Genomic DNA, 21630 nt, shown 5'->3' on the forward strand with positions numbered 1-21630 from the left:
CCGCAGGGAAATAAAATTAAGCTGTGTTCAAAGACAGATTCGTATCCGTAAAACCTTTTATTATTAGAAGGAAGAAATGAAAACAAATGAAAGCAGCATTCACTCCAGGAAGTTAATATAAAGAAAACAGATCAGGAGGAAGGAAGGAATTAAAAAAAAAAGAAAATTGATGGCAAAAATAGAATAGAAACAGATTTGATATACTCATCTAAGAGCTCATTCTTTGAGAGGAAAAAAGAGCTAATTAAAATGCCAAACATCTGGCAAGCTCTTCAAGAAAAATGAGAGATTACATATACACAAAATAAGCATTGAGGACATAGCTAGATGGGAGATTAAATTAATAATATGGCAAATCCTCTCATAATAAACGTGGTTAACTCTATGATTACCCATTGGAAAATCTTGCAGAAATGGATTTTTGGGGGTAGGAAATGATAATTTTCCTAAACCTATTGAAGACTGAGTATACTATCAACAGAACAATCCCTGAAAAATGAAAATATTGCTCCCTAAAAGGGGTCCACACCTGAAGTTGTGGGGTTCAGTTCCTGTCAGTATTCACGGAGCAACTTGTGAGCCTGTGGCATAGACGGTGCCAGCCCAAAGGAAATTGCAGGGAGCTTTCTGGTTACTTCACAAAGCCAGCACAATTCTGATCCCAAAACCTGAAAAAAAAAATGGTACAAAAATGAAAACCATAGGCTGGAAAGAGGAGTATTAAAATTCTAAAGGTACTAGCAATTTCAGACCAAGTTTGTATGAAAATGACAATAGTTCACGATTGAGTAAAATTATTCACGAGGTGGGAGGATGCTTTAATGTAATACCGCCCATGAAGAAACCAGTGGGAAAGCCATATCATGAGCTAAGACGGTGCCCATAAAACAGCGTACAAAAAATTAAAAAAGTAATACCTGTACTTAGGTTGAAGGAAAAGAAAACTTCAAAAAAAAAATTCCTGAGGACGCCAAGATCCAAAACTTAAATCTCTAATATTGCACCATCCCGAAAGCCCTCCCAGATTTCCGCCTGCAAAGTATTTGTGTTAGAAGCAGCAGAATACTTGTTTGAAATGCAGGTATTCCATGGGCAATCGAAATGTATGGCGAGTGTTTACATTTCAAAACTCCTTACACTGAGACACACTGCCGCGACTCTGCCTCAGAACCCTCCCCACTTCACACACACTGACCCCGCGGCTCTCGCCCTTTCTGCAGCAGCTCTGGAGTCCTCTTTCCAGAGTGTCTTTATGAGATGTGATAAAAGTTTCACATCTCGAGTGTCATCTCGAGGTAGCACTGCTGCTGCCGAGTGCCGTCCAACAGAAAGGCAGCTCGTAAACAAACATGACGCTGTGTCCTCGTCCACCTTAGTCACTAGATTTGCACTGTGTGACTCCTGGCTCTTCCCCAAAGTCAAAACAGCCTTGAAAGACAAACGTTTTGAACCAGTTTGGACCTGAAGACATGTGTGCATCCTTTTTTGTTGTGTTCTTTACCTTTTGGGGCAATGAGGCCATGTAAGAAACCATGCCAAGCCCCATGGCTCAGAATCCTAGCATCAGCTTCCTTGCAGCCTGGGCTCTCCGGGGAGCAGAGGTCCCTCCGTGTCCAGGGCGCCGGCCATGGCCTGACCCTGACCCAGGGCCCTCTGAGCACCTCCTACTCCAAGCCAGCAGCCTCCCCAGGGTGTCCGCCCTCACATGGTACAGGACAGACAAGCATCCTGGGTGCCTGTGCTGTTTCCACGTACCATCCCATCCGGGTCACAGGGGAGGCAGTGACTGGAGGATGTGCTCCCTGAGGCCGGGTGGGTCCTCCTGTGGCCAGCGCCTGGCAGTGACCACGACTGTCATCACCACAGGATGTGTGCGGCCTGGGGACCCCGAGCTACTGAAGCTTTCCAGCAGAAGAGAACTGAAGAGACACCGGATCCCTAAGCACACAGAGACACGGGGCAAAGGGAGAGCCGCGTCCAGGCCCGGCCCCCGCAGGCTGAGCCTCCGTGGGAGCTCCTGTGGTGGTCCGGGGTCAGAATTCCAAGGGTGGCAGACAGAAGCGCAGGCAGGGCTCCTGTTCTTCCCCAACCTCCCTGCCTCCGTCCTCTAGAAGGCCGTCAGTCACCCGTGGGACCCGGCCACCTCACAGAGTCACCGGCTTTACTCGAGGTATCCCAACTGTGGGCACAAACTGAACCACAGAGAAGACCTCACATGTCCAGCCTGAGCGTCTCAGTCCCAGCCACAGGGGCACCGCAGGAAACTGGCTTTGCCCGGGTGACCTCTCTGTGCGACCGTCCTAGGTCTGTCTGCAGCCTGGATCCCGCAGAGTCATGCATCCTGCACCGGCAGGGGCCTGGCTCTCATAGCAGGGATTCACCTCACTAAGCCCAGACCACCTCATCTCCACTGAGCCACTCAGGACACCGGGTGTGAACATCCGGAACCTGCTCAGGACGTGGGGTGGTGTGGGGCCGCTGTGAGCACAAGGGCTGGCCAGGCAGGCATGCAGGGGTGGAGTCTGGGAGAGCCCGGATGACACCATCCCTGGATGGAGTCCTCAGTCTCCCTGGAGACCTGCCTCTCTCAGCCCAAACTCTGCAAGCTGCTGAGCCCGTGCTGGTGGCTGCAGTTCCCTCCATGGATTCCGGACATCCTAGCCCATGTTCTCTCCCGTGACCCACACACAGCCTTACTGTGGTCCTCTCCCTCCATGTTGTGCACCCTGTTTCCTTCAAACCCTGTTCCTTTCTAGCAGCAGGCAACCAACAGCAGACACAGTGTTGTTCTAGCACCAAGGTCTACAAAGCAGGTCCTGTTCCATGGGTCCTGCCCACCGTGAACCCACTCAGTAGAATCCATAAAATGAACACAAAATAAAACCCAGCTGCCGCAGCACCCAAAACAAGAATCACAATGCAAATAAGAGCCCCGCAGGTGACATGTGGCCTTACGACATATGACTGAGGTCACGGCGGACCCCTGGCCGAGCCTGCACTTGTGAGAGCAGAGAGATCGGCATTGAGTTTCTCTGCGGTTATGTAACTGCTCTGACTTAAAGGATTACTGGTACTCGTGTGAGGACCAGCCACGTCCTGTCTCCTTGTGCACCAGTCCTGTGTCGCACGTGCATATAGATTTTGCAGCGTCCCATGAGGAAGTGGGAGCCCTCCACCCCGGGTCTCCAGTCCAAGGCGGCTTTTGCTGCTGGCTTCTAGGATGGTTCATCCGTGCAGGTCCCGGAAATGACACCCATCATCACGGCGACGAGCACGGCCCCCGGAGGAGCACTGGCCTCTCCTCTGCTCCTTCCCTTCCTCCTGAAATAGCTGCATATAGTTCTTGAAAGAAAATATTTCCAAAAGAAACTCTTCCCAGAGATTTCAAACAGGATGCTATTACTGCACGTTCTACTACATTAGAAAAGCTTTATTAAAACCACCTTTCACTGGCCTTTTAAATCACAAAGCAAACTTGGCAAACACTACAATAAGTCTGTTACAATGAACACAAATACATGTGCATCTGTAATGGGAAGGGGGCCCTGTACTTCACAGACCTTACGCCCTCCCTGCACTCTCTTCTCTTGGCTTCATGAAAAACTTAACCTCTAATCAGACTGAGACGCGACACCCAATGCTTGGAATTCACGAAGTAAAGTCGAAGAGCCTCACCTTGGACCTCGTTCTTCTAGGCTGCAGGCAGGTGAGTCGGGGTCCCAACCCACTTTACCCTCACATGTGACACGCATCGCAGGGCTGATGGGATGGACATGTTTGCAGATGATGCTTCGGGCCGTGCAACAGGCCGAGAACCAGACACCCAGGGACAGCCAGCCAACTGGGTGCCCACCGTGCCATGGAGCCTTACCTGAGGGCCCTGTCCATCCCAGCACCCACACTGCACTGCCTTTAGTGAGCTCCTAGCTGAGAAGGCTAAGCCAGTGTGTCAGCTACACGTCATCTCTGTGCTGCATAACAAGTAAGCCCAAGAACTAAGGAAACACACCTAGCCCAGGTTCCATGAGGTTCTGATGAGCCCAGCTGGCTGGGGCTGAGCTCACCATGGGTCCCGTGTCCCACGGCCCCTCTGACCTGGGTTTCTCCTCTGCAAGGCCAGCTCAGCACAGCCAGGGCGAGGGCAGCCCCGCCACGTGAACACTTGCCACGCGAACATCTGGCCTCTGCTTGCACCACGATCACTGCCATCCCATCGGCTGATAGGTCACAGCCCAGAGAGGAACACAGAGCCGACTGGAAAAGTCCCCAGAGATGGCAGGTGGACAGCTGGGGCCCGTTTTGCAATCTGCCACTGTGGACAAAGAACTCAGGACATGTGAGATCAGGGCATAGCAGATCCGGGACGGCCTCCTGGCAAAGGTGACAAAGTCGGCCCCTCTCAGGGTCACTCCCCTCCCGCTGCCAGCATCCCTGGGCCGGTGAGGACTCGCACTCTCCTCTTCTGCTCTCAGGCCTCCTCCTCCCGCTTTGGGCACAGACATGTCTGAGGAAAGGCCTGTTTTCCTCTTTCAGTGTCTTCCCAGTGGAGGAGGAAATCCAACGCTTTGAGAGTCCTCCCTCCCAGCCCTCACTGCACCCCTCCAAGGAAAGGGATCCCTCGCCGCTGTCAGCCCAGGTAATGGGATCATTTTGCAGTGCTCGTTTCTGTGTGCTCAGGCGCACAGGAGAAAGTTCAGGCTCTCAGGGCTGCCTCTGACCTGCCTGCTCCCCGCTCCCTGGAGTAGCCACGTTGTGACGGGCTTTATGTGTAGAACATGGACCAGGGGGCAGGTGCCGCTTCAGGCACTGTGCAGCCCTGCAGGTACTGAGCTGCCACAGCCCCACCCCAAGGTGGCACATGTCCCTCTTTCATCTGGTGCCATAATGAGATGGACTAATGAAGCAGCAGGGAGCTGAGGCACAACTGATAGGAACGGCGAGTCACCAGGCTGACGAATACGAATGCTGGTGGCAAGGGAGCAGTGCTGGCTTCTGCGAGACATTTCTCAGCAGGATACCTTAGGCACTCACTTGTTGCCAGCCAACACACAGCTGCAGACCTAATCAAGTCTTTAAATGATTACACATCAGGAAAGCCAACTTGGTCATTTTGTGTCAGCACAGGCACAGCTGGAGCGACTGCCATTACTGGACAGCTGTCTGGTTCTACTATTTGGGTCAAAGAGACACTTCTGAATGGGACTCTGTGAACTGTCATACACAGAGAAACAAAGCCTGGTCAAAAAAAGTGTCATCTAACTTAACAACGTTTTGCAGGATCTGATTAAAATTACCAACCACATTAAAGTACATGCCCTTAACTCATGTCTGTTCATGGAACTCTGCAGAAAGGTGGACACGAAGTACACATGTTTTCTCTTAGACACAAGAGCAAGATGGCTTTTTAAAGGTAGAGCATTGGCCAATTTTTGAGGAGTAAGAGCCGCTCCCTAGATTTCTTTTAGAAAAGCAGTCACCACTGGCAGCACATTTCAGCAACACAGAATGGGTCACAAAACTTGCTGACTTGTGTGATATACTCAACCTGCTCAGTGATCTCAGCCTGTCACCTCAGGAAGAATGACAACTATGTTCAGAGCAGGAAATAAAGCGGCTGCATTCAAAGCCAAACTGAAACTATGGTGGCAATGAGTGAACGCTGGGGTTTTTAATGTTTCAAACATTAGCTGAGGTTTTGAAAGTGACTGAGTCAGGGCTTTCTTTCTCTCAGCTGGGGCATGATCGGTTATCTCAGCCTTCAAATGAGTTTAAACACAACTTCCTACCACAGAAGACCCCCTGAACTGGGAAGGAATAGCTCTGTAACCCAACTGTGAATAAGTGGATGAGTCAGCTTTGCCTATGCCGAAAGAAGATCAAAACCTTCAGATCTCAAATGGTGATACCCTTAAAAGTATGCGTGAGACAGCTTCAAATCTCCATACATTCTGGATTTAAGTCAAGACAGAATATCCTGGGGCCACCACAGTCTCACTGAGAAGTGCTGAAAATTTCCATCTTCAACATGCTCTCTGTGGGCTGGGATGTGGCTCAGCAGCACAGCACCTGTTTTGTCAGCATGGGGCCCTGAGTTCAACTCCCAGTACCAAAAAAATCCTCCCTTTGTGAAGCAGAGTTTTAGACAGTGACAGCAACCAGAACAGATTATGGAGTAGACTAGACGTAAGCAACATATTCCAGATGTCACTGTTTCCCACCACCCCCAGGCGGGACCTGTTAGCTGCAAGAAAACAAGCTCAGGGCTCCCACGGACTCAACACTGTAGTGAGTTATATCACTATTTCATTATCTATTACAATGTGCTATTAATAGAAATAAAGTGCACGATGAACGTAATGCGCACAAATTATCCCCAAAACCATCCCCGCCCAAATCCATGGGAAAATTGTCTTTTGCAGACTCGGTCCCTGGCTCCAAAAGGGCTGAGACCAGGGAAAGGGCCTCTCACATGCATCTCCAGGACGTGACTCCAGACTCCCGTGCCTCCTGCAGCTCCAGGCGTTTGAGGTCACGGTGCCTCTGCTCATGCATTAGATGGCCAGAGAATTAAGTAGTAGAGAAAGGATGGTGAGCAATCCACAGACAGCGTGAATGGTCAGAGGAGGAAACAGCCTGAGAGCCCAGCTGCCCAGCCCCCGGGAGCAGGACAGGCACAGGGTGCTTTCCCGCCTGTGCCACCCTTGCTTGCAGGACTGGCTCTAAGGGGCCAGAGCACTCTGCTCCTCCCACCTCACCATGCACTCCAATGGCTGCACAGCAAACAGGAGGGTATTTATTGGGGCCAGCCCGGAGGTGCTCCCATCCTCCCAGGGCGACGCTCGGTGCTATGTGGAAGCCGATGGGCTCAGAATCCTGGAGAATCCCCAGACTCGCTGCAGAGATCTCCTCACTGGGCCCAGAGAGGAGGAAAGACGATCAGAGACAGGCCTTAAACTAGCCTCCAAAATGAGGCTGGCTTCTCTCCCCGGCCTTAAGGAAACAGGTTTACAAGTCAAACAGCCCTTACCTGGAGATTGTCAAAAGGGCTGTGGCTTCTTTCAAATCTCTGGGTCCTGAAACCAACAGAGAGAGGCAAGACCTGGTCAGGGACTCACATTGGGTCCACAGACAGACCAGCACAGCCAGCCCAGCTCCCAGCGGCCAGGTCCCGGGCTGAGGGAGAGGCTGGGAGCAAGGCCCGCTCCTTTCCCTCCTAGGGCAGGACGGCATGAGAGGCTAGGTCCACAGTCAGTGACCCATCCCAGGTTAAAACACCACAAGTCGACGCAAAGGAACCTGGGAGAGGGTGACGCCTCCGTGCAGCCCTGGGAAGTGGACCAGTGATGAGAACGCCGGTGCTGACAGTCCAGCCACCTGTCCCTTGTCGGTTGCTTCTCTCCCTCCCAAATGCTGCATCGTGGCTGAGGCACAGACTTCTCTCCCAGCCAAGGTTTCCTCCACGAATCAAGTGCTCAGCATAACGTCAAGCTGCTCTCACCGCACAAGACCGCAAGGAGTTATTTTTGTTTAATTTTTCAGCTGTTTTTCCTCAAAGCCCTACAACCCTCACTACAAACAACACCTTCCACAAAGCGATATTAAAGTGATATCACAGCCAGACATGGTGGTGCACACCTGTAACCCTAGCACTCGGGAGGCCGAGGCAGAAGGATCACAAGTTTGAGCCCAGCCTGGGTAACAACAATTTAGTGTACCCTGTCTAAAAAATAAAAATAATAAATGGTTGGGATACAGGTCAGTGCAAAGGGCCTGGGTTCATCCCCCAGTACTGAAAAGAAAGAGATCACTGGTTACAGCTAAACACAGCCTATGAGTTTAGGGGCAGTTTCAGGAAGTGTCTGACTGCAAACCGGTTTCATAGTTGGCCCCTGACCTCTTCAGGCAGCTGTGCCAGGTCACCGCATGTACCAGGCCTATCCCTGGACTGCTACTGGGGTCCCCCTCTGTCCTGTGCTGACTGAGCCACCCTGGGACCAATGTGAATCTCTGTCCAAGGCACTGGGAGTGGGGGTTGGGGTACGATTTCCGCCCTGGGCAGAGGCTCTTGTTACCTCAAAGCCTGAGACTCTGGAGGACTGACCCCAGCGGAGGGGAACCAGGACGAAGGTACCAGGGGGCCTGTGGGGTAGGGGTGGCACTGAGGACAGGAACTTGTGGTTCAGAGATGTGAGTGAAGACCAGAGCCACCGTGCAAAGCAGGCACAGGGCAGGCACTGACCCAGCGCTGCTCACCACAGTGCCCGTTGCTCTTTGCCCCTCATCCTGGCCAGCGGTAGGTCAGACAATACAGGGGTTGGGAGCTGTGACATTGCTGGTGCCCACAGTGACCAAAACACAGTGAGCAGGTAAATCAGAAGATCCTTACTGCAGTGAAATATACACATCCCACGAATCCCCTCAAAACCCCCCCGCACTTCAAACGCACTCATCCCATTGTCCTTGCCATTTTCTGCAGCAGCTCTGGAGTCCTCTTTCCTGAGGGTCTTCCCCAGGTGTGATAAAAAATGCAGTGGCTGCTGCTGCCGCCGAGCGCCACCCAGCAGAAAGCAGCTCGTGAAACAAGACAGTATGTCCACCGGATCGGGCACTGCGTGACTTCCAGCTCTTCCCGAAGTCGAAACGACCACGGAAGGGAAACGTGTTGAATGGACGCAGGGCATCGAGACAGCCAGGGCAGCGCAACCAAAGACACTGAGGAGAGAGGGCTCCAGAGCTGCACAGGAAGTGGCAGGGGCGGTGGGATGAGTGCGCTCACAGTGTAGGGGAGCATTCTGAGGGGATTCGTGGCAGTGTCCTAAATTTTTTAAATGTTAGACAATCACCACCATATCTTTGCATCGTACTTCATGGGGTGCGTGCGAAGGCCCCCACGGCTTGTTCTCTGGGTGGTCTTCCAGAGCTCAGGGGACCCGCAGGCCCCCAGGCGAAGGGTCCTGAGCAGCCCCAGAGTGCCCGAGGTGGCCCGACACTCCCCGTCATCTTGTCTCAGGGCCGTGCCATCTGCAGCTGTGCGCCCCACAAGGCTCTGCACCCGCGCAGATGAGCAGGGTAGAAACGCGAATGCATTCAAACACCCATTTCCGGCCAGGGGAGAGACGGCGGAGTCCAGCAGAGACCAAAGGAAGGACAAGCCCTGCGAGGGAAGCGCCTTGTCCAGGGAGAGCAGAGCAGGCAAGGCCAGGGAAGCCCACACCACACAGATGACGGCACTGAGTCCAGAGCCGCAGCCCTTCCCGCACCCCAGGTGTCAGGCGGGGCTGGGGGCCAGGACCAAAGCGGCAGAAACCGTGATTTTTCATGTATAGGCCAGAAGAGAAGTGCGAAAACGTCCGTTTGTGCTGGGCTTCCTGCACAGTTCCTGCGCTCCCGTATTACTGCTCTAACGTGACAGACCCCTGTAGAGTCCTAGGTCTGCAGTCCTGCACACGGGGACCAACCACCAGGGTGGAAATGGCTCAGCGAGGTCCTGCGGCATTAATCTGGGCCTCTCATGGACCTAAAGTTCCTGTCTGTACTTCTCCATACGGTACTTGAGGGGAACAGAACAGCGTTCCCTGTTGCAGGATTTTAAGGTCAATGTATGTTTCAAAACAGCAACCTAAAGAGTTTGGAAGTCAGGATCTGTTTGTGTGATTTCGATGCAACCAAAATGCAATTCTTTTCTTTTTTCCTTCAGGCTGCAGATCAGCACATTTATAAGATAAAACATTAATTTTCTCTGGCCAGTCAAGGGCAGGGACCGGGAAGGGCCCTGGGCCACTCAGCCTGGAGACCGGCTCTGAGCCTCCAAGCCATCCCCATCTTGGGCACATCGTGTTTTGTGAGGTGTCTGGTGGCATCGCTGGGCCCCTCCGCTGTGTGGCACCTGCCACTCTTCCCTAGCCGGGAAGGTGGGGTGGGAGCCACAAGGATGGAGTCACCGACACCAGTCCCAGTGGTCTGTTTGCATCCAGCGTGGGGCACAGCTCACAGAACCATCAGGCACTGTCTGGAGACAGGAAAACAACACTGCCCCGCTGTCATTGCACCCAAAGGCATCATGGGTCCTCTGACCCACTATGGCGCTGTGCACAGGCTTCTTGAGGCCGGGCTGTGGCCTCTTCACTGACTGACCGGCACAGTGGCCACCTCTAAGCTGGAGGCCACTTCCGTGCCCTGTCCTTGGTGTCACACTGTGGACTGCGGGCTTCTTTTGTCATCCTTCTTCTCCCCCTTCGTCCTCGGTCTCTGCAGCCCCCAGGCCACACCGGGCCAAACCAGGCCTCCCAGACCATGAAGAAACTTCCCGTCCCCTGTGCTCAGAACAGAAAAGCCCAGGGCCACAGAGCCACACCCTGATCCTGGGTGCACCAGTCAAATATAATCAGTAGGCAGACGGCCCTCGCAGGAAGCTAACGGAAAGCAGCATTGTGCATGGGCTGGGACCTGGTTCCCAGAGGGGCCACAGGAGCAGGGTGCTGGCTGGCATAGGGTCAGAGTCGGTGAGCGCCAGGCACGCGGTGCAGCAGTACCTGCAGGGCCCATCTCTGGGCCAGGCAAATGGGTGAAGCTGAAATAGTGATGGTCGCTTTGCCTACCAGAGACTGCAAGGCCGCCACTCACAGACAGCGCATCTCTCCTGCAAGGCGGGAGCCCAAAATGCAGCAGGCGTCTGAATTTTAAAATGTCGTTGTAGCAGAAGACGCGGAGCTCACTACTGAGAAGGGAGGCACGGCATCCAGTTCGGCTACTGCTCTCGCCAGACACAGCATGAGGAAGGCAGCCCAGAAGCTGCGAGCTGTACAGAAAGGAAGTGTGGCAGGGCAGGGAGGTCCCCAGAGAAGGGCAGTGACAAGGACAGCGGGCAGGGTCCCTGTCGTGGCATGGGGGTGGCCTTCCGGGAACGGAGACTGGAGCCACCCTGCATGGGAGAGGACAAAGGAAGGCCCACAGCATGGTCCCACGACAGGACAGCTGGAGGAGCTGACTCGGGAGGTCTCTGATCGAGGGCCTCTGGTGGCCAGGGTGCCTGAAGGGCTCAGGACAAGTGAGGGCTTCTCCAGGGTGCAGTGGGAGCCAGTGAAGGCTCGGGTGGGAGCGAGGCCCGATAAAATGGCACTCAGGAGCTGGCACAGCCAGGACAGGGTTCTGCAGGGCAGTTGGTGGGGGGTAGGGAGTTCCTGGGTGGCAGATACAGAAGTGCCGCAGGTGATGTGTCACCCAAGGGAGGCTCCCACCCAAGAGGATTCACTCCTAACCAGGCCATGGACGAGGAACCAGGAGTCAGGGGACCCCTCCCTTCCACAGGTGTAGGCGGAGGGAGGGCCGGCAGAGTGGTCTGAAGAAAGACGTGCTACAAGGCTGGGTCCCAAGAGAGAGGAGGGAGGGACAGGGCATCACGGAGCGCGACTGGACACCTGGCAGGAAGAGGCCCTGCAGCGCACTGTACTTGCCCTGCCAGGGGAGGAGCCGATGTAGAGAAGGGTCCAGGGGGACCGTGGAGGGAGCCGCAGCATGATGGGAGAGCATAAAGGAAGGAAGCACTGAGCTGAGCTGGGGGGACCCTGGGGCATGGCGGGGTCCGTGAGGAGGGGGTGTCAGGGCCAGACAGAACCCAGGAACACACGTACCCCAGTGACATCCCGGACAAGAAGGGGACCGAGACCCAGCCCTCTGCACCCTGTGCCCTGACGAGCTCCAGCTCCCTCCTGTGTGCTCAGCCGTGGAAGTCTTCCTCAGAGTGGGGACAGAGCATCAGGCGCCAGGTGGCTTTCCCCAGGCCACCTCAGCTGAGCCCCACACTCTCCTGGCAAGAGACTGCAAGGCACACAGGACGGCATCTCTGGTGACAGCAGCGTCACAGACAAGGAGCATGAGCGACAGGAGGAAAAAGGGAAAGAAGCAGGAGACCTCAGAATGCCGGGTGGGTTTACCCAGGAGATTGAGGGCCTTCTCGAAGAGAAATGGGACAGCCACCCTGGTGCAGAGGGTGGCAGAAAGGCAGGAGGAGGGGGAAGCATATCTCCAGAGCTCACAGACCTGCAGCATCCAAACAAGAGCAAGAGCTGAACCAGAGGAGGGGAGGCAGGGGCTGCCAGGAAGCTCACCAGGAGCAGAGCCCAACTGAAACTTCCTGAGCCTTTACTCTTTGTATTTCTAGAAGCATCCGGGTCTCCTCAGCACTGACCACAATCATCTAACCAGCTCTGATTATTGCAATCCAGGGTTTCTCTAGCCAGTATCTCCAGAGCCGTCCACATTCATCTTGCAAACTGGCTTCAGAGGCTTCTTCCCCTCAACGTCAGGTACAGTCCCAACAGCAATCCTATTTCTGGTACTGAGTCTCTGCATTGGGTCAGGTTTCCCACCTCTGGGACACGAAAGTCAACACCCTCAACTTACACTAAGAAAGGTTTAGGCTCATGGTTTCAGAGGACCTAGTCCAAAATCAGCTGGCCCCAAGGTGAGTGGGCCTGGTGGGGAGAGCTGCTCACCCGACAGAGGCCAGGAAACAGAGAGAGGAGAGAGGAGCTGGGGACAAGAATAGCCTTTGCGAGTTGCACGCCTAAGAACCCACCCCCAGCAGAGTCCTGCCTCCTACTGGCACATTAAGCCATGAATTCTAGAGTGAATTCTTCCAGTGATGGGTACAGCGCCCCATGATCTAATCACCTTCCAAAGGCCAACCTCAGAATGCATGAGACTTTGGGAGACATTTTAGATTTAAATGATGACATAATTATAAGTCCTGTTTGACAGAGACTGAGAAACAGGCTGGGCAACTTAAAATTCTCACATAACTGGGAAATCGTAGAGGTGGGATTTGAACCCAGGTAGGTCAGTCCCAGAATCCACATTCCTAGATCCACGCCTCTCCCTGCTGCAGTTCACCCTCCCCCACCAGCACCCCAGTTCTCTCTGGGTGTCTGAGAACCTCCAGGCTTTCCCCAGTCTCCCATCTCGCTCCCAAAGTCCACTCACTTTAAAGCTTCTGTCTCCTTAGCTCTCTATCAGCAGAACGGGAGAGGCCTTCAGCCAGCTTCTAGCAGATGGGACAGGGACAGTGCAGACATCTTCCAGGCCAGAGGGAGACAGTCCAGTGGCAACACAGGCCTGGAGGTTGCAAAAATAAGCTGTCAGTTTATGTTTCGGGTTTCTCATAGAAGCAAAACCATGCAATATCTAACCTTTTGTGTTGATTTATTACACTTAGCATTAAACTTTCAAGATCCATGCATTTTCCCATAAATGACTCAAATCTATCCTTCTTTATGGCAGAGTAGTACTCTATTTTGCATAGTAACAAATTTTCTGTATCCATTCATCCACTGACGGGCACAGAGTTACTTTCATAACTTGGCTATTGTGAGCTGTGCTGCTAGAAACATGGGTGTGCTCACATCGCCATAATACAGTTGATAAATCTTTGTAGAAAATCTAAAAGCCTACAAAATGTAAGGAAAATGTGAAATGACTTCTGCTTTCTCTAACAGCAATCTGCTTTGTTTAGTTCAAAATTAACAGACACTGGAGGCATTGACCATGAAGTGGGACATCTTGAACACCCCCTTCCTGTGCACCAGAATAGGTAGCTAGACGAATCTTAAGGTAAACTCCCAACTAAAGGAACTGTTATGTCCGGGTTAAAGTGAACTGTCCAGTTACTGTAATTTGTAAACAGGTAATGTGAACTGAGGAAATGAAATGTAACCACCTGAATGAGGTCATAGCTGTAAAAGCTATAAAAGAAGCTGCAACCCAGTACAAGGTTGATCACTGACACTGCCTTTTTGAATGCGATAGACCCTTTGCTGGCAAATAAACTTTTATTATTTTACTTCCATTCAGCTCATCTCTATGTGCATGTCCCTTGCCAATTCCCTCTGCAACACAGTGATTGTCACTCTTTCAGGAAAATGACCACAATGGAGTTTCTAGCTTTTTGAGGGAGCTCAGAACTCATTAATGTTCCCACTAACAATGTGGAAGGATGACTTTTACCCAGCAGCCCAGCCAGCTGGAGAAGTGAGGTTTCACTAGAGGAACAGATGTGATGTGTTGTGACCTGATGATATGCTGATAGGGTAGGGTGCACATGATGAGCATGACGCACAACAGACGTACCAGCTAAGGTTACCATGGCGCCTGCAGAGTCAGGTGTGGAGAAGGCAAAATGGTTGTCTGTGTGCTGGAGAGCAGAGGACCCAGCTGAAAGCCAGAGGCCCAGAGCTCACGGCAGTCCCATGCGAGTCTGTTGAAAGCCAAAGGGCCAGCGTTGGACGGCTGCAGAGTCTGCCCTGGAGATGGAAGCCCAGCGTGACGGTGAAGGCCTGAGCTCCTCGGCAGACTCAAGACTTCTGTCTTCTTGCCCTTGTATTCCACCAGGCGGGGCCTGCTGGTTGGTGCCGCCCACTTCCGGGGTGGGGCTTCGTCTCTAGCGGTCCCTCGCGCAGATGCACCCAGTCTGCCCTAATCCAGTCGCTCACCAGGTGGACCCCACAGTGCATCGTCCTGACAGCCATTCTTATGGGAGTAAGAGGGGATGCAGGGTGGTCTAAGAGCAAAAACGGGAGTGGTACCAGGAAACGGAGGAAGGTGCCTTGGCCGTGGGGAGAGAGGAGGGGAAGGGAGGAGAGGGGAGGACGGAGAGGGAGTAAAAATGATCGCGACGCACTAAGCGCCAATCTCCGAAGCGAATGCAGTTATTCCATAGCAATTCCTAAATAAACACACATGGCCTCACTTTCAAAAACATGCCAAGCAGAGAGTCAGCAAACCAGTTCCTGCGTGGTCAGGGTGGGCGGGACCGGTGGGCGGGACCTCCCCGGGACCGCCCCGAGCCAAGCCGGAAGGAAGTCTTCCCGGGTTCCCAAGTGCTCTCCATGGCCTTCCTGGCAGTATTTTCAGTAAAAGTGAAGGGTGCTTGTTTTTCTTTCTCCTGGGCCTTAGACAGAGGGAGCAGGGGACGAGTTTGAGTCTAACCAAACAGTCTAAAAATATAACGTTGGGGAGAGGAAGTCAGGATGCCTTTCGGAGCTTGACTCACACTCCACTCCGGAGCAAAGGGGCGGCTGCTCTGAAGTTAGAGCCCTGGGCAACGCTGGATGATGATTCTGGACAGGGGCTGAGATCCCCGCTTCCTAAACAGGGAGGCAGCTGGGGAGCATGGGGAGTGAGGGCTCTGGGTTGTGGGGCAGTGCTCGGTCCCCTGGTGACATTTCACCCTCACCTTAACACAGCCCTGCGGTGAGCCCCGCCCACCGGCTTTGGGCAGAGCGGGAGTCAGAGTCCAGTTACAGCCAGCCTCCGGCACGCACAGCATCCTGAGCACTTCTGAATCAAAATGTCAACTTCTTCATCCTCTAAAATGACAGGGCGAGCACCTCTCAGCTGCAAGCTCAGCCCTGGAGGGTACAAAACCTCGTCCTGTGTCTGTAGCTGCCCTGGAGAATACGCAGGGCCAGCCCGGCAGAGGCGCCGACCGCTGGACTTATTTATGTCTCCGGGTTCTGGACGTCTGAGGCCAAGCAAGGTGTGGTGACGGTGGGTCCGCTGGGGGAGGATTCGGAGGAGGATCCATGCCAATGTGTCTTTTACTGTAATCACTTTTTAAAATGTAAATATTCACTGTGTTTTTCAGTCATTCCCCCTATGCTGAAGTTATCGTTTCTCATTTGAAACAAAAGATTCTATTTTTAATATTTTTAATTTCTGAAATAAGAACTAAGGAAGCTCCTCCAGAAGTTAAAAAGTCAGCCCTTGGAATTCTAAATCCGGAAGAGGAGGATTGTTCCTGTGAACCACTGTGCCGCGTTTGGGCTGAGAGTCAGCATGACACTGACTCAGGTCCCAGACAGGTAGGCGCCTGTGTGGGCCGGGCACACGCAGCCGAGTTTCCACGCGGGCAGCAGGGGACAAGCGCCGCACACTGAGCTCTCAAGGCCGTGACTGCTGCACACTGACCGAGGTGCACGCACAGCTTGCCAGTGTGACTGTCTTGGTTCCCAGCAGGCAGAAGCTGAGTCCTAGTAGATATGAGGTGTGGAAGTCACTGCCGGTGTCTTCGCAGGGCTTGCAGATGCTAACTGGGCACCGCTGTGAAGGACATCAGGGAGGCCCCTGAGTGTCACCATGAGCCGTGTCGTGTTTGAGGCTGACCCCAGGGGCAAGTGCCAGAACTTCACTGATCTCACTGCTCTGGGATCCTGCTGCTGAAGGTCTGTGCTGTTGCCCAGAGCTTACACAGAGCCATCAAGGAGGGGAGGACCTCAGCCAGCAATCAGGTCCCCAACCAGCAGACATTCAAGTTCCAGTTCCTCTCCCGCCACCATCTGTGGTCCAGAAACGTGGAAATGTCAGTGGCCAGACCCAGCGCACCATCTGTTCTCAGTACTCATAGATCCGTGTGGCTTCACCCACCTGGCCGGGGTACCGGACTCCTGAACCCTGGCACGTGTCAGAGGAGGGAAGGCCTCTGAGCGCTGGCGACACCCTCAGGCTTCTGCACAGCCTCCAGAACTGCACAGCCCAGCCCCGCTCCCGAGCTCCGTGTCTGATAAAAGCAGGAATTCACACCCGGAAGTACCGCTGCCAATCCCGTCCGGGAGGACAGAGGGTGACACCTCTCCCAGCAAGAGACCTCGGGACCGTGGTGTGAAGTCCCAACTGTGCATAACACGGATCGTCCTTAATCAAAGGACCACTTGCCCCTGAAACCACATTATTCTGCTCTGGTTGCCAGGACGTCACCCCAGAATCATTCCCATTGGACCAGATGTTATTGAACTTCACTGTCTCTGGGGCTGGTGGCATCACTGCTCTGGTGAGGGACTGCAAGGTCCCCAATGTCTAAAGCTCAAGTATGCTATGCCGGAGTCTTAGGCTCAGAACTGAGCTGGGGGTGAGGTGTGGACGCCACCCCCACCACCGTCCCCAGGAGGCCAGGCCTGGACAGCAGAATTGGGGTGGGCATGGACTGAGGCTTCGGATGCGGGGAGGATGGGGAATCTGCATTCTAAACAGCCACGCCTGCCAGCTGGCCTGCCTGACACTGCTCATCGGTTATTACCCTAAGTGAAAAATCTAAGACTTGGTAAGTTTAGGTAAGTTACCCAAAATCCCATGCTCCCAAGCCTCAGTTTCCACTTCTGAGAAGTCTCCTAACATGACCTACCTCATAGAACTGTTATAAAAATGAAATACTATGCAGGTATTTCTAGCCTTCAAGCATTGAATAAAAGCTGTAGGACACACCAGAATGTTCTCTTAACCAAAGTGCATCAGAATCCTGTTACTGGGAAGTGGGGGTCCCCAGGAGGTAGGGAGCCAGCCCCTCGCCTCCTTGGTCCTTGGTTCTTCGTGCGCTTGATGACAGAATTCCATCAGGACACTCGGCCATTGCAGAGGCTCGGGTTGAATTTATTGTCGATACAGAGAGGGTGACGCCTTTTGGGGAGAAGACAGGAGGTGCCACCAAGCATCTGGCCCATGCGTGAGTCTGGGTGCCTTTTCATGCTCCCAAGAGCTACTCCTGGGTGGGGAACTGGAACAACTGCACCGGTTTTGGACATTTTGCTTGCAAGTTGCTTTAGAATCATAAAACATGTTCCTGTCCTTTTTAGACGGTGTTTCCTCGGAGGCTTTGATCTTGGAAGGAATTTGTGAAGGAACACTTGAGAAAGTTAAATTCTTAGTTTAAATTGGGTCTCAGCCCAAGGCTGGAGGTTTTTAGAGAGCGCTTCCTTTCCTGGTACCCTCGGGCTTGCTCTGGAGTTGGTGTCAGAAGGCCCCCCGCCATGTGTGACCTTAGGGCGCCAGTGCTCTGTGGCTCGTGGTTGTCAGTGTGCTGTGCACTGGGGTTTTGTTTCCTTCCTTAACAATAACTTGTAAGGAACCCATCTGGACCCTTGCCTTTGTCCCTCAGGCCGGCTGATGTCCACCACCTGCCCGTGCATCTCAAGAGGGTGCATGAGAAAACTGAGGCAAATGTAGACAGAGTGCACCTTACAGTCACTGAGTCCGCCTCCGCAGGGAAGGCGTCTGAGGTGAGTGCTCACAGAGGGGCCATCCTCTGGAGAACCAGGGAGCTGGCCAGGAGCTTGTTTAGACCTCAGCATGCCTTGAAAAACTCACAGAAAGCATCTCTCTGTGCGATTTTCAAAATAAATTCTGACAATTCCCTTAAACAACAGCCATGTTTACGACAGACCTGATTTAAGGGGGTGTTTTATGCATTCAGTTGTCACTACCATATCTTTCATAATAGATCATCAGCAGTGGCATTCAGAAGCCCATCGTCACATGTCATTTGAAAAGAACTGATTTTCCCAGCATCATCTCCTGGGTACCACTCACTTTGCAGGGAAAAACACTCATTTAGGGGAAGCAGGGAAGAGCCAGCTCTTTATTTATTCTCTTCACATATTTCTTCATAAGTATTCCTAATCATTAGGGGGAAGAACAAACTTTGTGTTTGCCTGTAGCCAACCAAGCAGGGCAAATAGGAAATGTTTGTCACAATTCTTCAGAGTCTGAAACAGGCTCCAGAGAGGAAGAGGATGGTGCTGAGGGGCCTTCTGTGAGTACAGCTGGATGACAGAGGAGCCTGTGACCATGGGAGAACATGGGAAGGTGGGGCTGTTCCCTCCCTCCAGAGCGACGTGGAGCTGGGACTCACTGAAGGGGTGTTGGGGAGGCAGAGGGCTCACCCCCAGGAAATGCACAGTTCTCACCAGAAGTTGCTGTGTGCACAGACAGTGGTTCCAGGCACCGGCTCCAGGCAGCACCCAAAGCTCAGAGACACTGGCTATGTGCATCTGCAGCAAACACTACTCGTCTTTTGTGTGTGTGTGTGTGTGTGTGTGTGTGTGTGTGTGTGTGTGTGAGATTGGAAATTGAACTCAGGGAGGCTGAGGCAGGAGGATTGCAAATGTGAGCCCAGCCTGGGTATCTCAGTGACTCCGCAAGTTTCAAAATAAAAAATGGCTGGGGAGGTTGCTCCAGTACACACACACACACATACACACACACACACACACACACGAGGATTGGGGGTGATCGAGGATGGTTGTTAGATCAGCATCATCACCCAGCCCCCACATCAGTACTCTTTACCCACGCACCTCAGGGTTTTAATCTCTTCTAGCGTTTCTCTTGTTTCTTTTCCTCATCTTGCATTTGCCATTTCTGTTTGTGTGTGGTAAGGTTGGGTAGGTGATCTTACTCCACTGAATAAGCCGCCAAGGCTAGGAGGCAGTTTTCACACTGAAAACCAACAGAATATTTTTATTCAGGGAAAAATGCTCTTTAGGAAAGAACTCAGACCTGACACTGGAGCAGTAGGAGAGTAAACCGGACAGTGAAAGCCGTCCTACCCCGGCCCAGCAATCCCTCACCTCCCGTTTCTGTGTCAAATGTGGACAGAGGCTAATGTTCCATATTCTGAGAATGTTTCTGTGAAGGAAAATCGGAGCAAGCCCAATCATCGGCACTGGCGGCATAATGCAAACCATAGTTAATGCTGTGCCCCGCAGGCTGCCCTCAGACGGGGCAGAGTGGAAGACGCGACAGGACAGGACTCAGTTCAGGGCCACGCAGTCCAGTGCAAAAAGTAAACAGTAAAGTTGATTACAATGCGCACAAATGTCTTCAGATGTATGAATAGCGAGAGAAGGAAAGGAAAGAAGAGAGGAGGGAGGAAGATGGAGAAAACAGGAGAAAGGGTGAGAGATGGCGGCCACATTTACCTCCAGGCTTTGAGATCGGGTCCAGGGGTGGAGATTTCTGCTTCTCTGTGCTTTCTGTTTTTGTGTTTTGAAGATTTTAGTCCGTGAGCATGAACTCACGCATCACTTGAAGGAAAACCTGCTATTCAAATGAAACAATGCACAACCTTCCAAAGCCGACACAGTCTGGAGAAGGAGGCAGGGACACAGAGCCCAGCGCTTAGCTGCCACTCCAACCAACAGCCCTGGCCCAGGGCCTCCATCCTTCCTGGGGCTCGGGGCTTCCTGGTGAGGGTGGTGCTGCCTGAACCTGCAGAAACACAGCTTCTGTGCACGAAGGTTTCTTCGGAGGCCGTGCCTGGTCCTGCCCTCCCAGTGGGAGAGGCTCGGTGGCTTGGGATGCTCTGGTTGTCAAGGCAACAGGCTCTTTCCAGGTTCAGCCCAGAAGGAGAAGCAGCTGGGGTGGAGTAGCTGCTGCCTGGGTCCTCAATCCTGGTCAGGGGACTCTGGTCTCCAAGAGCCAACTGAGGCAGCTCCCTCCCATCCACCACCTCTACCAATTTCCCAACAAGTACAATTGGAGGAACATGGCAGGGGGGTGCACACCTGTGATCCCAGCACACAGGAGGCTGAGGCGGGAGGATCACCATGATTATGAGGCCAGCCTGGGCTACATAGTGAGTTTAGGGCCAGCCTGGACTATATAGCAAGACCCCATCTGAAAAAAACAAAAAAGCAAACTACAGTTGGTGGCCTGGAGGCCCCAGAGCTAAACAGCTGGGATTCCAAAAAAACTTTAGACAGGAAAATGATAAACAGTAACAATGTATTTGCTTTGAGGACTTCTTCCTTTTTCCCATCATTCACAGTCATCGCCTTAAGTACCAGCAAATCCAAGCAGCCTTGCAAAAGAAGGTCCTTCTCCACAGGAAGAAGGACGGGCAGACAGCTCCGTGGAGTGGGTTGGCTGTATGTTCTGAGAGAGGGACCTGAGCCCCGAGACTCCAGCCGCTTCCCTGAAAACACTTCCCTGTGTCCACTTCCCACGAACACAGGAACAGGGACAGCAAAGCTACCCAAAGTAGACACCACAGACCAACAAGACGAGGGGCAGCAAGGAAGAGGAGAGAAAAGGCGTGCAGGAGCCAGGTTGTATCCTGACTGCTCTGCCCAGAGCTTCCGAAACCTGGCTGCGTCCCTCACAGAGGCCAGGTGGGCTAGGACCAAATGAGGGTCACATTCGTGCACGGGAGGGGTCTACCGAGAGCGGGGCTCCAGATATGAGCCCGGAACCCCTCCGATTAGTCTGCCTTGGCGTGTGCCGCACACCTTCCCCGAGGGTTCCTGCCCATCCGACAGGCTGGGAGGACGCTGCCCCTTTTCCATAGATGCCGGCCCATTTGAAATAAAACTGCCAGGCCCTTCCTCGCCTGATATCACACACCAGCAGAAGTCCTTTATTCATTCAACCAACATGGCCCCAGCAATGCATGGTGTCGCCTGTGTTGGGACTTTAGGTAGTGGCATGGTTGGGACCCCGCTGTCCACAATCAGAATGCTGAGGGCAAGGGTAGCTGCGGACAGCCAGTGGGTCACAGACCAGAGTGGGGTGAACCGTGCCATGGGGAGGGCACCGACTCAGACCCTGCATCGCTCCCCTCCAGTTCCACACACAGCTCTGCTGCGCAGGTGTGGGCCAGGCCCCCTGCCTGCCTTCAGGAGCCTGGATGGCTGATGGTGGCCTCACATGTAAGCCCACGCATGGGCAGCCCCAGCCCAGAGGCTCTCACCAGGAGAAGTTATGCTACCCCAGATGAGGAGAGATGAGCGGACACACCTTCGCCAGGTGCAGCAGTGTTCTTAGAGTTCCCTGAGCGCAGAAGGGGCAGCCCGAGGCTGGGCTCAC

At 53.2% G+C, this 21630-nt stretch overlaps 1 long non-coding RNA gene across 1 annotated transcript; it reads right to left on the reverse strand.

The window, feature by feature from the left end:
- Positions 1-433: 433 nt before the first annotated feature.
- LOC104859394 lies at positions 434-14381 on the reverse strand. Its single transcript, XR_779363.1, has 4 exons — positions 14125-14381; positions 12982-13113; positions 7028-7073; positions 434-668 (listed from the first exon to the last, which is right to left on the reverse strand). It is a non-coding gene; the product is annotated as an uncharacterized LOC104859394 (long non-coding RNA).
- Between the last annotated feature and the right edge of the window lie 7249 nt (positions 14382-21630).

Source organism: Fukomys damarensis, unplaced genomic scaffold (assembly GCF_012274545.1).
Source record: "Fukomys damarensis isolate Sample0158 unplaced genomic scaffold, DMR_v1.0_HiC HiC_scaffold_6, whole genome shotgun sequence".
Classification (NCBI taxonomy): domain Eukaryota; kingdom Metazoa; phylum Chordata; class Mammalia; order Rodentia; family Bathyergidae; genus Fukomys; species Fukomys damarensis.